The sequence below is a fragment of the Furipterus horrens genome, unplaced genomic scaffold (assembly GCF_987537825.1).
Source record: "Furipterus horrens unplaced genomic scaffold, mFurHor1.1.pri manual_scaffold_4, whole genome shotgun sequence".
Taxonomy (NCBI): Eukaryota; Metazoa; Chordata; class Mammalia; order Chiroptera; family Furipteridae; genus Furipterus; species Furipterus horrens.
In genome coordinates, this window is record NW_028327174.1 from 191,402,002 (window position 1) to 191,418,554 (window position 16,553).

At 37.8% G+C, this 16,553-nt stretch overlaps 1 non-coding gene across 1 annotated transcript; it reads right to left on the minus strand.

Moving 5' to 3' along the window:
• Nucleotides 1-12,499: 12,499 nt before the first annotated feature.
• LOC150013613 (U6 spliceosomal RNA) lies at nucleotides 12,500-12,606 on the minus strand. The gene has a single exon (XR_016510850.1). It is a non-coding gene; the product is annotated as a U6 spliceosomal RNA (small nuclear RNA).
• Between the last annotated feature and the right edge of the window lie 3,947 nt (nucleotides 12,607-16,553).

Consider the following 16,553-nt stretch of genomic DNA (forward strand, 5'->3'; position numbering starts at 1 on the left):
CCAGTGGGAGTCAAGTGACCAGATTGTAGTTCAGCTGTGGTTTCGGGACTTAACTTGCTCCATCTTCTGAAGTATGTCTCTAGTTGTGCCTGCTATCCACAGGGTATATTTTAACCTTTTTGTTTTTTCTTTCATAAACTGGAGGTTATAGTAATAACTACTTGATAAGGTTCATATAAAAATTAAGTGAGACCAACTCTTTGGTTGCTTCACAAGCACAGCACATAATGCAATGCCCAGAGTGTGTAGTAAACAAATATTAGTTCTTTTCAATATTTTAAAATCGTAGGCTTGGTCCTTTTGTGACTAATTCTGGGCATCAATTTCCTACTAAATTTTATTCTTAAACCATGTCATTGGCTTAATCGTAACACAGCAATGATATAACCTTATTATTTCTCCCTCATACTACTGGAGAAAAAAACTTAAAATAGTCTTCTACTGCTTCCTCTTTTCCCTTCCCTAATATTATCTCCATTATACTGTGCAAGTAGTCTTTTAAAAAATGTATATCTGACCATAGCTTTCTCCTGCTTACAATCTTCCAATGCTCTCCCACTGTCACTAGAATAAAAGGCAAGACCCTTGACATGGCATAACATGTCCTACATGATCCAGCTCCTCACCTCATGCCACCTTCTTGTCCCTTCTTCTTTGGCTTCTAGTCATGTTTCTCTTTCTTTCTGAAATCACTTTCATGTTTCAGGACCTTTGCACATGATGTTCACTAACCTTCTTTCCCTAACAAATGTCTATGTTGCTTCACCTCCATTTAAGCATCAATTGCTCCAGGAAAACTTTCCCAATGCTCCTCCCCAGCCCTACCCCAGAGAACAATGGGTCCCTTTTTTTATATACTTCCTTCCTCATTGCCCACGTTTTCCTTTTGCTGCACTTACCTAAGTTAGTGTGCACTGTCTTCATTTTAATTATTCTGAAAACTGAAATTAAAATTTGTTAAATCGTATGCTCAAGGTCATCTAGCCATTAAATACTGGAGTGTTAAGTTGGTAACAGTATAAAAACAAGGTTTAAAAGGAGAATAAACGAGAACTGAAGATGGGAATGTGAGCAGGTTACCGGCGGTGGAGTTGTCAGTTCTCCACACCCTTCTTTCTTCCTACTGCAGCCATTTTTACTCAAAACAATACTCTTTCCACTAAGCACAGATTGGTTCTTCTCAACACAGTTTTCCAACCAATAGGTGAAATCTATTTGCCAATCCTAGCACATATTTGAACTACAAGTTTATCTTTAATGGTGAATGATGATGAATATTGTACTATCTCTGTGGCTCTGGTACTAGAAAGTGATGCTGTAGCTCTTTTCAGGTGTGTTTTGGATTCCTCTGGCTTTCTTGAAAGGTTCTCCAACCTATATTATCTAGTTTACCCTGAACATGTAACCAAAATTGGCTAAGTGATTAAATAAATTACTTTAAGAATGAATGAATGAATGAATGAATATCATGGAATCATATGGCAATAAGAGGCATTTCACCCTTAATTTTGACATGATGTCCAAAATGCCCAGTGGTGTCAGTATCTCTGTTCCTGGTTTATTTGATGGTCAGTTGAGGATCTGATCACACTTGGAAGGCCATGTGAAATAGGGAAATAGAACATTCCAGCTTCATGTTAGGTTGGAGCTCTCCAGGATCCAGTTCTCGGTCAGATTCCCTGAGTATTTTCAAAGTCCTAGTGTTGACATTGAACATAAGGAAAATTAAATGTGATATGTATGGTTGCCTAACCTTTCTGGACTGCCTAGGCCACTCTGGCTCTAGGGAGAGTAAACTATCCAGCCATTTGACTTTATTCCTATTCTATTAGGAGTTGCCTCCTCCCATCAATAGAAACACTTCTGATCTACAGCTGAGCCATTGCAATCTTTTTGACAGCTTATCCCCTTCTCTGGTTTAATCTGCCCCAGGTAGATCAAAAAGAATTGATATGAATTTTTTGATCAGGTGCCTGCCTTTATTCTCTCCATCTTTTTACCTTTCAGCAGCTGAAGGGGATCCATCATGATAATTCCCCATTATTAGGTTTGAAGTGTTTTGAATGTGAAATGCCTTTTCACTTAGAAAGAATTGATGCCTATAACTCGTAATGTGTTAGCAGTCTGGTAGAGTGCTTGACAGCCCAAACTGCATTACAGGTAGCTAATCCCCATGGCTGAGCTCCATTAAAGAATAGATCGTATCTGTTAATACAGCCATAGAGTGTGGGTCATTGTGCTGAAAGGCAGTCTAGCTGCTGGGAGAAAGATTATTATGTGACTTTATTCTATTTTAAACTTGGATAATGTATGGTAGATATACTAGTCATGATTGATTAAAGATACCAGAGGGATTTTATGACTCTCCTGGTATGTGCCAGGTTATAATTCCCACCAAGAAGAAAAATGTCCCCAGTGGTTTAAATGAGACCAATAGCAAATATCAACTTGTGGGCAGCAACCTAGCTCCTGTGCATTTCTTTTTTTTTTTGCTGTGTCTTCCCCCATACCTCACACAGTTCCTTGGAAGAAATGAGAGTATGATGCCCTCTGATTCTTAATGCTTATTAACAGTGTCTCTTGAGGAACAAAAAAAGAATTTCTGGTTTAATGTTGTTACCAGGGATCAATTTGGGTTATTAATATTTCTCTACTAGACTAAGAAAGATAAGTATACTTTAATTCATGTATCATTTCTAATCAATAGGTGGTAAGAACCTTGTGGTTCTTCACTGAGATCTAAGAACTGCGGTAATGTGTTATGTACCATGACTCATTAACAATGAGTCATGGAGAGGTGGAGGCCAGTGTTTCACATATTTGTCATCCCTGTTATAGACAAATTCAAGCGCAGTTTAGTAACCACCATCTTTGGAGTAATTAAGAATATAGTCAAGTTTATGGTTCTTGCTGATTTGTATAATCGATAGAATGATGCTATAGATAAATGGTTGTCTCCTTCAAATTTATATGATGAGAGCACCCTTCTAGTTGCTAGGAGGGATGCTGCTGAATTCATGAATAGCTTAATAACGCCAATTAGATCTTCAAAAATAATAATATGTTGAAACCTAATCCCCGATGAGATGGTATATGGAGATGGAGACTTTGGGAGGAGATTAGGTCATAAGGAAGTTAGCCTCGTGAATGGAATGAGTTCTATTATCCAAGGGACCCCAGAGAGCCCCCTTGCTCCTTCCACTGTGTAAGGAGGACACAGAGAGAAGATGATTGTGGACCAGGAAGTGAGCCTTCACTAGTATCAAATCTGGCAGAACCTTGATCTTGGACCTCTCAGCTCCAGAGCTATGAAAAATAAATGTTTGTAGTTTAAGACACCCAGTCTATGGTATTTTTGTTAGAGCAGCACAGACTAAAACAGAAGGTCAATTAGAATATCTACACCATGGATTATGTGATAACACCCATTTTATTGTGTTAAGTGTACTTTTTAGTACACAAAGCATTATTAACAGAACCCCATAAAAGCAGCCCATTCAGCAATCAGCATTTTATTGAACAAGCATTTGTGAATTAACTTTGAAATTCCCTAATTGAAAAGGGAAATACTGTCAAAATACCCAGCCTTAGAGAATATGCAAATCATGACAAGAAACGAAATGCTGGTGTATGGAATAGTTCCATAACCAGTCAAATGAGGTTCAAATACAGGATGTGAGTAATCTATGGTTTCATAAATTGCTTTGTTATGTGACTCACACAAAATGGCTTCATAGTCAACTCAGAGTTCCTTCGGGTGGAAAGGATGTTTCTCAAGATTTATAAAGTATATTTATTTCCTGTGAACTAGGAGTTGTACCTTAGAATTTATTTCGGCCACATCCTCTTTTATAAGGAAGCTGTGTGGTCAGTGGAGACTATTGTATTTATTTGCCAGCAGATAGGATATCTGGATTCCCAGTCTAGTGCTGGTACTGGAAAATTCTAAAGTTTTTATTAAATAGTGTTTTTAAGCCAAATATATTCACTATAAGGGTTTTTTAGTTACTTAATAATTTACTTATGTAGTAATTTCTCACCTGAAAAAGCATTGCATAGCTAATAAAAGCAAAAATCGGTATTAATATAAATATGGTACTTCTATTTACTAGCCAAGTAACTTTGAACTCATTTTCAGTGTCTTTATTCTCCCACCTATAAAATAGAGAAAATAATACCCACTAGATAAAGTAATAATGTATGTGAAACCAATGTAATGAACATATGCTAAATGCCTTACGGTCTCCATGTGTGAACTTGTCAATCACAGAAGAGATGTAAAATCTCATTGTTTCATCTATCTTCTCCTCATGGAGTTTCAATTCCTGAAATGATTAAAACTGCAATTAAGATACAGATTAGGAAGTGACTGTAATGAATCTTTATGTCCATTAAGTCTAAAGAGCAGGCTGATATCAAAGTCATTTGTTTTCCATTTATTATTAATTAGCAAGTATCGAGTAATTACATTTTACATAAAACTTAGGTATATTAGCTAGTAATTTTCTCAGAAAACCTTGCCTCTTAACAATAGCTCAAGATGATTGTAGTCTTGATCTTAAATATGAACATGACTCAAATGCTTATTTCTAAACCAAATATCATCCTAAAGATAATAACCAGGATTTTTCTAAAGTTTATCTATTATAGTCAATTATTTAATTTGCTGTGCTATTAAAACCCAGTAAATTCTCATCTTCTGGCTAAAATCTCTCCAACAGAATTATTTGGGCTTCTGTGAAAATTCTTCCCGCTTCTCAGTGATATTTCTGTCATTCTCTCTTACTAGCTTCCCTCCACAGAGACAGGCCAATGATTAAGGTCCTCTCTGGGACCCCACTTCTTTTCTAAGGGAAAACAATGCAAGGGAAGAGAACACAAATAAAACCAGCATGCCTCATATGCAGACCATGTGATGAAGGTCCAAACAAGGGCAGAATTTTAAGACTAGTCTTTCCCATATGCACATTACAGTCATTGCTTAGTAATCACCACAAAGAGGCAAGCAGGAACCCTCTAAATGGAAAGGAAACAAACACATCTACTTGGATGTGGTAGGTGTATATTAAGACAGTGTAATTATCATACTCATAGTTTTTCTATGTTTTTGTTTTCTACTTGGATTACAGTGGTCCCTCTCTATATTGCGGTTCACTTATCGTAGCCTCACTGTATCACAGGATTTTAAAAAATATTATATTTAATTATTTATTGCGAATTTTTTGCTATATTGTGGGATTTTGTGGTACTGTATACGTATGTTGTTAAAGTTACGTAGGTTTAAGAGTGTAGAATAAATGTAAGGTTACTACTTCACAGAGGGGTCTAGAATGTAATACCCGCAATAACTGAGGGAATACTGTATTTTTTTCTGTATTCCTCAAATGCCTAAAAATAGAACAATGACATTTATTCCATCATTTAAGCACATGAACAAATACATGTTCAATATTTCTGGAGTAATTCCAGCAGGTAGACATTTTTATCCCCTTTTATTTTTTGTAGATTTCTTTAGATTTTTTAAATTTCCTTTTTATTGTTGTTCTATTACAATTGTCCCAATTTTCTCCCATTGCTCTCCACTGCCCCGCCCCATTCCCATAGTCAATCCCCACCCTGCTGTCCATGTTCATGGGTCATTTATACTGGTTCCTTGACTAGACCCTTCCCCTCCTTCCCCTCTTCTTCCCCTCCATCCTCCCCTCTGGTCATTGCCAGTCTGTTCCTTGTTTCCATGCCTCTGGTTCTGTTTTGCTCGTTTGTTTGTTTGTTTTGTTTGCTAGAATTTGATGTGATAGTGCCTTTCCCGTTGCTTACATTTCAGCACTAGACTCATCATTGTTACTTTTAGAGAGAGGTCATGTCTTCACTTTTATAACCGCTGAATCCAGGTTCTAGAAAATTGCTCTGAAGTATCTCTGCAGACAGACTGCTTTGAGGTCAAATATCTGCCCCCGCATTCTGGATTTCTGAGGAAACCTCTGGACTCTTCAAGGCTGTGCCCCGTCTGCCCTCTTGCCTCCTTCTGGGACTCCTTGATGTTAACTTCTTTCTAGATTACCCTTCTGTCTCCTGTTACTATCCGAGCTGGAGGTTACCTCCGTTGGCCATCTTAGTCTTCCTGTCATTATCTGTGCCTGAATCACCACCCCAGGGACATTCTGACCTGGAGATCAGTCCCCCAGACTGTTTCAGTTAGTCATTACTATTATGTATGAAAAATAAAAAGCAATTCCTTTTTGAACTTTTTGCTCCTTCTTACACCCTTCCCATTAATCACAATGAGACTTAATTTTCACTTTCTTTTTTTAAAAAAGAGAAAATAGATATCCTCACCTCTTAAAGTTATACTGGAAGTTAGTTGATACCAACCTGAGTAACTAAAATTTATTGAGGGCTTATCTTATGGAAAACACTGTACTAAGAGCCTTTGAGCCTTATCTTCTTTGATATTCATGACAACCTTAGGAGGTAAGTACTTTGTTACCAACATCTTTCAGAGTAAAATAAAATAAAACAATTAAAACCTAAGGCTTGGGGATCTCAGATCAACTCCACAAACAAGCAGCTTAACCAGAACTGGAGTCCAGTTCTGTTAACAATAGAGCCTGGATGTCTACCCACCAAAACATCCCACTTCTTGACCAATTTAAGTGGAACACGCATTTAAACATACGTTCACGTTGAGCCGTTGGGACCTGTGGTTTGCAGAGCAAGAAAATGAGCAAAGAAAGGGGGGAGAAAAAAACTTGCTCCTGCAAGCAACAACTGGGCAACATCATTAATAAAATAATTTAAATACATTAGAACTTCTTTTTTCCCCTTGTTAGAAGTTTCCAGATTTCAGGGTTATTTTTTTAAATAGTAAACTTAAGAATTTACGTGACATCTTTCCTTTGCTGCATGTGACTTAACTAACAGGTGTGCACATCTGGCATCTACTATTCTGTCTCGTGGCCACTTAAGATCCGGAGACTTAGCAGCAGTTTTGGAGGGGAAAGTTGTGAGGATGCTCCTATGGGGAAGTGCAATGATTTCTTGGACCATTTTGCTCCAGTTCTGCTTCCTTGGCCCCTTTCATGTCGTTTGTCTTTGCTGGGTCCTTGCTTCCAGGAGCTCCCTGACTGTAAAGTTGGCATACTTACAATTTCACACCACATTTGTCATCATAGTAACAACAACCAAACAAAATTTTACAAAGTGAAAAATTTGTTGAATCAATCACCCGATTTGTGTCTTGCTGATGTTTAGTCAAACACACAGCTGCATCGTGGGTAAACTGTGCAATGAACTGGTATTTTTTGCTAAAAGCTCTAGCACTGACCTTCAATTTCCAACTATCTTAATTTTTCCTTCACAGCCCTATTTTCTTCTTGCCCTGGCTTGGTAGTTGAAGGGGACAAGAAATCTTTTTTCTCCCCCCCTTTCTTTGCTCATTTTCTTACTCTGCAAAATGCTTCAAGTCCAGTTTTTAGCAGGTCTTCCTCTGTTTCACAACATGAACTTAGACTGCATTAACCCATGTTTATAAGAAGTAGTGTTTATTTTTTTTTATTTTTTTTATTTTGGTTTTTCAATTACAGTTGTCCCCTTTTCCCCAAATTTCTCTCCCCTACCCAACCCACCCCCTCTCCCGCAATCATATCCCTCCCCGTTGTCCCTGTCCATGAGTCATTCATACACGTTCTTTGACTAGACCCTTCCCTTACTTATCCCCCTTCTCTCCCTCTCCCCTCCCCCCTATTGACTGCTATTCTGCTCTTTGTTCTATTTAGTTCCTTTGTTTGTGTTGTTCTTTAGTTTCCTGTATTAGGTGATATCATATGGTATTTTTCTTTCTTTGCCTGGCTTATTTCACTAAGCATAATTCTCTCTAGTTCCATCCATGTTGTTGCAAATGGCAGGAGTTCCTTCTTTCTTTCTGCTGCATAGTATTCCATTGTGTAGATGTACCACAGATTTTGATCCACTCATCTACAGATGGGCACTTAGGTTGTTTCCAGCACTTAGCTATTGTAAACAGGGCTGCTATGAACATAGGGGTGCATAAGTTCTTTTGAATTGGGGTTTCAAGATTCTTCGGGTATAATCCTAGTAGTGGAGTCGCTGGTTCAAAAGGCAGTTCCATTTTTAATCTTTTGAGGTAATTCCATACTGTTCTCCATAGTGGCTGCACCAATCTGCATTCCCACCAACAGTGCAGTAGGGTTCCCGTTTCTCCACATCCTCTCCAGCAGTTGTTGTTTGTTGATTTGTTGATGATGGCCATTCTGACTGGTGTAAAATGGTATCTCATTGTGGTTTTTATTTGCATCTCCCTGATGGCTAATGATGTTGAGCATTTTTTCATGTGTCTATGGACCTTCTGTATGTCCTCTTCGGAGAAGTGTTTGTTCAGGTCCCTTGCCCATTTTTTAATTGGGTTGTTTGTTTTCTTGATGTTGAGTCGTATCAGCTCTTTATATATTTTGGAAATCAGTCCCCTGCCTGTGATGTCATTGGCAAATATGTTTTCCCATATGGTTGGTTTCCTTTTCATCTTGCTGATGTTTTCTTTTGCTGAGCAGAAACTCTTCAGTTTGATGTAATCCCATTTATTTATTTTTTCCTTTATTTCTCTTGCTTTAGGAGATGTATCCGTGAAGAGATTGTTACGTGAGATATCTGATATTTTCTTGCCTATGTTTTTCTCTAGGACTTTTATGGTGTCACGGCTTACATTTAAGTCTTTGATACATCTTGAGTTTATTCTTGTGTGTGGTGTAATTTGGTGGTCTAGTTTCATTTTTTTGCAGGTCCCTATCCAGTTCTCCCAGCACCATTTGTTAAAGAGGCTCTTCTCGTTTCATTTTATGTTCCTTCCTCCTTTATCAAAGATTAGTTGACCATAGAGGCCTGGGTTTATTTCTGGACTCTCTATTCTGTTCCACTGATCTATATGTCTGTTCTTATGCCAGTACCATACTGTTTTGATTACAGTGGCTTTGTAGTATTGTTTGATATCTGGTGTTGTGATTCCTCCTGCTGTGTTCTTCTGTCTCAAGATTGCTTTTGCTATTCGGGGTCTTTTTTGGTTCCATATGAATTTATGGAGTATTTGTTCTAGGTCTGTGAAATATGTCATTGGTATTTTAATAGGGATTGCATTGAATCTGTAAATTGCTTTGGGTAGTATGGCCATTTTGATGATGTTGATTCTTCCCATCCAAGAACATGGTATTTGCTTCCATTTATTTGTTTCTTCCTTAATTTCTTTCTTCAATGTTATGTAATTTTCAGAGTACAGGTCTTTTATCTCTTTGGTTAAGTTTACTCCCAGGTACTTTATTTTTCTTGTTGCTATAGTAAATGGTATTTTCTTTTTTGTCTCTGTCTCTGCTATTTTATTGTTGGTGTACAGAAATGCCTTAGATTTCTGTATATTTATTTTGTACCCTGCGATTTTGCCAAATTCACTTATTATATCGAGTAGTCTTTTAGTGGAGCTTATAGGATTTTCTAGGTATACTATCATGTCATCTGCATATAATGAAAGTTTTACTTCCTCTTTCCCAATTTGGATGCCTTTTATTTCTTTTTCTTGTCTGATTGCTGTGGCTAGGACTTCCAACACTATGTTGAAAAGGAGTGGAGAGAGTGGACAACCTTGTCTAGTTCCTGAGTTCAGGGGGAATGCTTTCAGTTTTTGTCCATTGAGTATGATGTTGGCCTCAGGCTTCTCATATATAGCCTTAATTATGTTAAGATATGCTCCCTTTATTCCCATTTTGTTGAGTGTTTTCATCATAAATGGGTGTTGTACTTTATCAAATGCTTTTTCTGCATCTATTGAAATGATCATGTGATTTTTGTCTTTCATTCTGTTTAGGTGATGTATTATATTTATTGATTTGCGAATATTAAACCATCCTTGCATCCCTGTAATGAAGCCCACTTGATCATGATGTATGATCTTTTTGATGTATTGCTGGATCCTGTTTGCCAATATTTTATTGAGGATTTTAGCATCGATGTTCATCAGTGATATTGGCCTGTAGTTTTCTTTCTTTGTTGTGTCTTGACCTGGTTTGGGGATTAGGATAATACTGGCTTCATAGAAAGAGTTTGGGATTTTCCCCTCTTCTTGGATTTTTTGGAACAGTTTGAGCAGGGAAGGAGTTAGTCCTTCCCTAAATGTTTTGTAGAATTCACCTGTGAAGCCATCCGGTCCAGGGCTTTTGTGTGCCGGGAGATTTTGGATTACTGTTTCAATTTCCTTTTTTGTTATTGGTTTGTTGAGACTTTCCACTTCTTCTTGATTCAGTTTTGGAAGGTTGTATGTTTCTAGAAATTTGTCCATTTCTTCTAGATTGTCAAATTTCTTGTCATACAGTTGTCTGAAGTAATTTCTAACTATCATTTGTATTTCTGAGGTATCAGTTGTGATTTCTCCTCTTTCATTTCTGATTTTGTTTATTTGTGTCTTCTCTCTTTTTTTCTTGATTAGACTGGCTAGAGGCTTGTCGATTTTGTTGATTTTTTCGAAGAACCAGCTCCTAGTTTTGTTGATCTTTTGGATTGTTTGTTTAGTCTCTATGTCATTTAGTTCTGCTCTGATCTTGATGATTTCATTCCTTCTTCTTGCCCTAGGCTTTGTTTGTTGTTGTTGTTCTAGTTCTTGTAGCATTGTGGTTAGGTTTTTTATTTGAGATTCTTCTAGCCTTTTCAGATATGCCTGTATTGCTATAAACTTCCCTCTCAGGACTGCTTTTGCTGTGTCCCACAGGTTTTGGGTTGTTGTGTGCTCATTATCATTAGTTTCTAGAAATTTCTTGATTTCTTCTTTGATGTCATTGTTAACCCATTCATTATTTAATAGCATGTTATTCAATCTCCATGAGTTTGGGTGTCTTTGATTTTTTTCTCTGAGGTTGATTTCTAGTTTCAAGGCATTGTGATCTGAAAAGATGCTTGATATGATTTCAATTTTCTTGAATTTGTTGAGGCTTGTTTTGTGACCTATCATGTGGTCTATCTTTGAAAATGTCCCATGTGCACTTGAAAAGAATGTATATTTTGCTTCTTTGGGGTGAAAAGTTCTATATATATCAGTTAGATCCATGTGGTTTAGTGTGTTGTTCAATGCCTGTATATCCTTGGTGTTTCTTTGCTTTGATGATCTGTCTATTGTTGATAATGGAGTGTTGAAGTCCCCTACTATGAGTGTGCTGTTGTTGATATCCTTTTTGTGGTCTTCTAGTATTTGCTTTATGTATTGGGGTGCTCCTATGTTGGGTGCATATATGTTTATCAAAGTCATATCTTCTTGATGGATTGTTCCTTTAAGTATTATGAAATGTCCTTCTTTGTCTCTTTTTATTGTCCTTGCTTTGAAATCCATTTTGTCTGATATGAGAACTACTACCCCGGCTTTTTTTTCCGGTCCATTTGCTTGGAATATTTTTTTATATCCCTTTACTTTCAGTCTGTGTAAATCTTTTGTTTTCAGCTGTGTTTCTTGTAGACAGCAAATATGTGGATCCTGTTTTCTTATCCATTCCGTTACCCTATGTCTTTTAATTGGAGCATTTAATCCATTTACATTTAAGGTTATTATTGACATGTATTTATTCATTTCCCTTTGTACCTCTGTTCCTCTCCTCTCTTGTTTTTTCCTTCTTTTTTCTTAGAACACTCCCTTTAGCATCTCTTGCAATGCTGGTTTGGTGGAGATGTATTCTTTCAGTCTTCCTTTGTCTGAGAAACTCCTTATTTCACCTTCTATTTTGAATGAGAGTCTTGCTGGGTAGAGTATTCTTGGTTGTAGGCCTTTGTTTTTCATTGCTTGAAATATTTTTGACCATTCCCTTCTGGCTTGTAATGTTTCTGTTGAGAAATCAGTTGATAGTCTTATCGGAGCTCCCTTGTATGTTATTTGCTGCTTTTCTCTTGCTGCTTTTAGGATTCTCTCTTTGTCTTGGAATGTTGCCATTTTAACTATGATGTGCCTTGGAGTGGGTTTTTGGGGGTTCCTCTTGATTGGAACTCTCAGTGCTTCTTGGACTTGCATAGCTTTTTCTCTCATCAGATTCGGAAAATTTTCTGTCACTATTTCTCCTATCAGATTTTCAATTCCATGTTCCTTTTCTTCTTCCTCTCGTATTCCGATGATCCTTAAATTATTTTTTCTCATGCTATCCTGTAATTCCCTTACATCTTGTTCATATTTTTTCAATCGTTTTTCATTTTGCTGTATTGTCTGGGAGTTTTTCTCTACATTATCTTCTAACACACTAATCCGATCCTCTGCTTCGTTTAGTCTGCTTTTGACTGATTCTACTGTGTTTTTCAGTTCAGAGATTGTATTCTTAAGTTCTTCCTGGTTCTTGTTAACAATTTCTATGTCTTTTTTTATGCTGGTGTAGTTCTCTGCAAGTTCCCTGTAATTTTCTTGGAGCTGTTGGTAACTTCCTTGAAGGTTGTCATAGTTGATTTTAAGGATGTCAAGTATATTGAGCTTAAAAGTATGGAACGCTTCACGAATTTGCGTGTCATCCTTGCGCAGGGGCCATGCTAATCTTCTCTGTATCGTTCCAATTTTAGTATATGTGCTGCCGAAGCGAGCACAGAAGTAGTGTTTATCATAGTGTGATGTGTTGGTCAGACATGGAGATAGTTGCATCTACATCTGATTGCTGTAACTAAACAGAGATTTACATATGAAGTTAAGTCAGACAGGACCTGAGATTGGGTGTCGGAATCGAACTAGCTAAGCATGAAGGTTAAAGTCTGGTATGGAGCCAAAATGAAGCATAGCAACTATGGTTGGAGACAGAAAATTGATCAAACAGATTATTCAAAATGTCAGGCTTAGGTAGGCAAGCTGGGTGCTCACATTGGTACAGGGTGGCAAACTCCAAAAATAGAGAAAGCAGGCACTTAACAGATGTATAAAGGTCTCTTTCTATATATATTTCCCAGTTGCTTATTTCAGACCAACTTTGTGCCAGAGACTAGAAGAGGTATGGAATGTTAAGGCTGTTTTCTGCAAGCATCTTTACATCCACAAAACTGGATGACTCACCCTAGTTTTCCCTCTTACTCTGCCTCTAAATTCCCCTTTCTCCATAGAACTGCACATGCAGATCCTACCATTCTTAAAACAAAAACAAAAACCAAACCAAACAAATTTTTTAAAAAACAGCTAATGTGACATGTACTCTTTGAATTCATCCTTTTTACCACCCCCCAAATTAAACAGGATATCCCCCCCTTCTGAACACCTGTAATGGTTCCTATTTCTCTTAATATTTTTGCTTGCATTATTCTTTGTGTTTGAATTGGTACTCTAGTTTATGTGTGTGGGTACACAGACTATATCATAAACTGTTTGAGAATAAGGATTATATTCAGTTCACTCTCATTCCAAAAACCAGCCCAGTTCTAGTTGATTTTATTTGTATGTACATCAATGAGAATACACAGGTTTCTATAAATGTTTACAATGGATGCTATCTGATATAAACTGTGGGTGAGTAGGATTTGTGTCTAATTTTCCTTTCTCTGGTGCCTAGTATGATGCTTTGAACACAGAAAGTTCTTTACCAATCTTTACTAAATGGTCTCAAATTTTTGAAGTAAGGAGATTTCCCAGTGCATCTGAAAAGAGAAGACAAGTTTCCTGTTTATGTAGATCAATGCAAAAAAAAGAAAAAAGAAAAAAAGAAAGAAAGAAAATATAACTAAAAGGATTCAGGGAAGGTGGAGCATTGCCAATAGAAATGACTCACTAATGTCACTTTCTCCCCACTACTATTGTTTCCCAGAATCCTTCACACTGCAAATGCTCAGTTGAAGCCCTGTTGCTCTTCCCAGCAACAAAAACGATGGGATGATACGCTACCTCTGGGTTCTTTAAGTCCCTCTTCCTGGCTCCCCCCAGAGATCATGACCGGAGGGACCTGTGTAGCCCTTAAATGAGAACTTGACAGCCAAGCATGCTGACACTACTTCATTATGAAGATGCATAGGTTGGCTGCTAGCTAATGAATGCTAGTGCTCGGAAGGATAAACTCAGCTTCTCCCTGATACAATTTAACATCATAGTTCCCTAATTTGAGCCTGATTTAGTCACTAGGGTATTTGGATGCCTCTTCTATGGTGCCGATAGTTAATTAAACAGATGTTGCAGAGGGAATCATTAATTTTAGTGCTGCAGATGGGAGCGGAATGACTTTCTGAAGTTAATGTTTCAGCAAAACAATGGGCTTCTGTCATCAGTTGGTATAAACTGAGTAAATTAAGAGAACAAGTGGAATAGGGTAGGTTGCTCTGAGGAAATATCAATTATTCATTTTAGGAATTACACTTCTTTTTGTCTTCATACTCCCATAAAGGGAGAAAAGTGGATGTCTGCAGGGAGGGCTGATGGAAGGAGGAGGAAAACAGTCTTTAGGAGTTTAAAGCTTTAGCTATGCAAAGATTTTTAACTTTGTCAGTGGCTAATTTGTATTAGTGGGTGAATGGTTTAGGAATATGGACTGAACCAGATGAACCAGGAGAACTTGTGACAAGATATATAGTTAGGAGAATATCCCACTGGAAGACAGAGAAACATCCCTATCCATTTCACTGAGAATTATTCATTAGTTCAGCAAGCATTTATTGTTGAGAGGCAATTTGGAACTAGGAAGATGGCCATGAATGTGAAAGACAGAGTCCCTGTATTCGCAGGGCTCACAGTCATCCAAGAAAAATATATAGGTTCCAACTCTTTGTCCCAGAATAGTCCCTCACACAAACATGTGCAAATTTATTGTGCATATATGTGGGAAAGATAAAAAATATTCATGGAGCAGCCCCCATGTGCCAGGAATTAGCTTGTGCTTAATAAGCATTATGAGATAATTTAATAAATATATGGGAAAACCGAGACCCCAGACAGTAGCATGTTTTCCCAGAGTCATGCAGGTATTGAGAAAATGGCATATGAAAGCTGGTTCAGAAGTGAATTTTGCCCTTAAGCTTTTTCAAAGAGAAAAACCACATCATGCAAGCATATCTATTCATTATAAAAAGATTTAAAGTGATTCATTATAAATAAATACAATTTCATGTAAATTTAGGGAAGAAGACTCAGATGCCCTCAAAGACAATCATGGAAAGACTCCTGGGGGAAGTGTCATTTAATGTAACCCATGAAGAATGGGTTTTACTTCAACATGCCAAGATGGGAAGAGGGTTTTTGGAGGACACAGATTTCATCAACCTTTCCTATGACCAGGGTACTTTCTTCTCATGTGACAGATGGAGATTTGTGGTTATCAGTCTAATCTGCTGGGGTAGTCAGAATAATGGCGTTGCAACCCTATGGTAATCTTCAGAGTGTGTGAATGTGTTATGATGCATTTTGAGGAAAAATTACATTGACAGTTAAAATCAAAGTTACTAATCAGCTGACCCTAAAGTAAAAAGATTATCCTACATTATGCAGATGCACCCAATCTGATCACAAGGGTCCTTCAATGGGAAGAGTCAGAGGGTCCAACCATAGAGAAGGCTGCATGACAAATACTTGAAGGGCCTCTGCAGGCTTTGATGAAGGAAGAAGACCACAGCCAAGGTTGCAGGCAGCTTCTAGAAGCAGGAAAGCAAGAAAGTGGATTCTCTCCTAGAGCATCCAGGCAGGAATGTAGTTCTGTCAACAGTTTGCTCTGAACCCACTGAAACTCCTTGCAGACGTCTGACCTCCAGAACTACAAGATAACGAATAGATGTTGTTTTAGACCATAAAGTCTGTGGTAAATTGTTACAATAACAATAGGGAACTAATATGTGGCCAGAGGAGGCTTATTTCTTCTTTGGTCTGAGTAATTTCTATCAGACAAAACCTAGATGTTTGTCTTTTCTGGTTCTACTTACTTTTCTTAATGAAATTGCATATTGCATGGAGCTGGCATTTATAGTCCATTAAATATACTTTGCATCCCGATTGTTTATTCATTTCCCAAGTATTTCCCTAGATCCTAAGAAAGACAATGAGTAAAGCAGCTGGAGTCCCTCTCCTCCTGAAGTTTACACAGTAAAGGGTGGACTTTAGAGTCAAAAGAGGGTGAGTGGGACTGTCACTTACCATCCCAGAGATGTAGGAGCAAAGAACCAAGTGTAGCACAGAATATTACTAGTTCAATTTTGTTTGTGTTGCATGTGAGGTCCCAGGAGACTGTTGCAGATGCAGGTTTAGAGGTCAAAGTAAGAAATGAGTTAGAAAAACAAATCATCTTAGTTAGTCAACATTTATCCCAATTGGAGTTTTAGTACAGGTTGGGCCACCAGAATGGTACCATACGTGCCACCCGATGACCCGCTCTGTAATTTCCTTAATGCAGCCGGCACAAGCTCCATCCCTGTGACACTCACAGATGACTCCTGGTTCTCTGAGCTTTACTGGGCAGGATGGGCATTATGGGGAAATGATGATGGGAAGAGCCAACCAAGTAGCATACAAAATGGTTACTTCGCTCCATCTCAGCATGGTGCTGAGCACACCCGTTGTGCAGGGCGAATTCATGTGT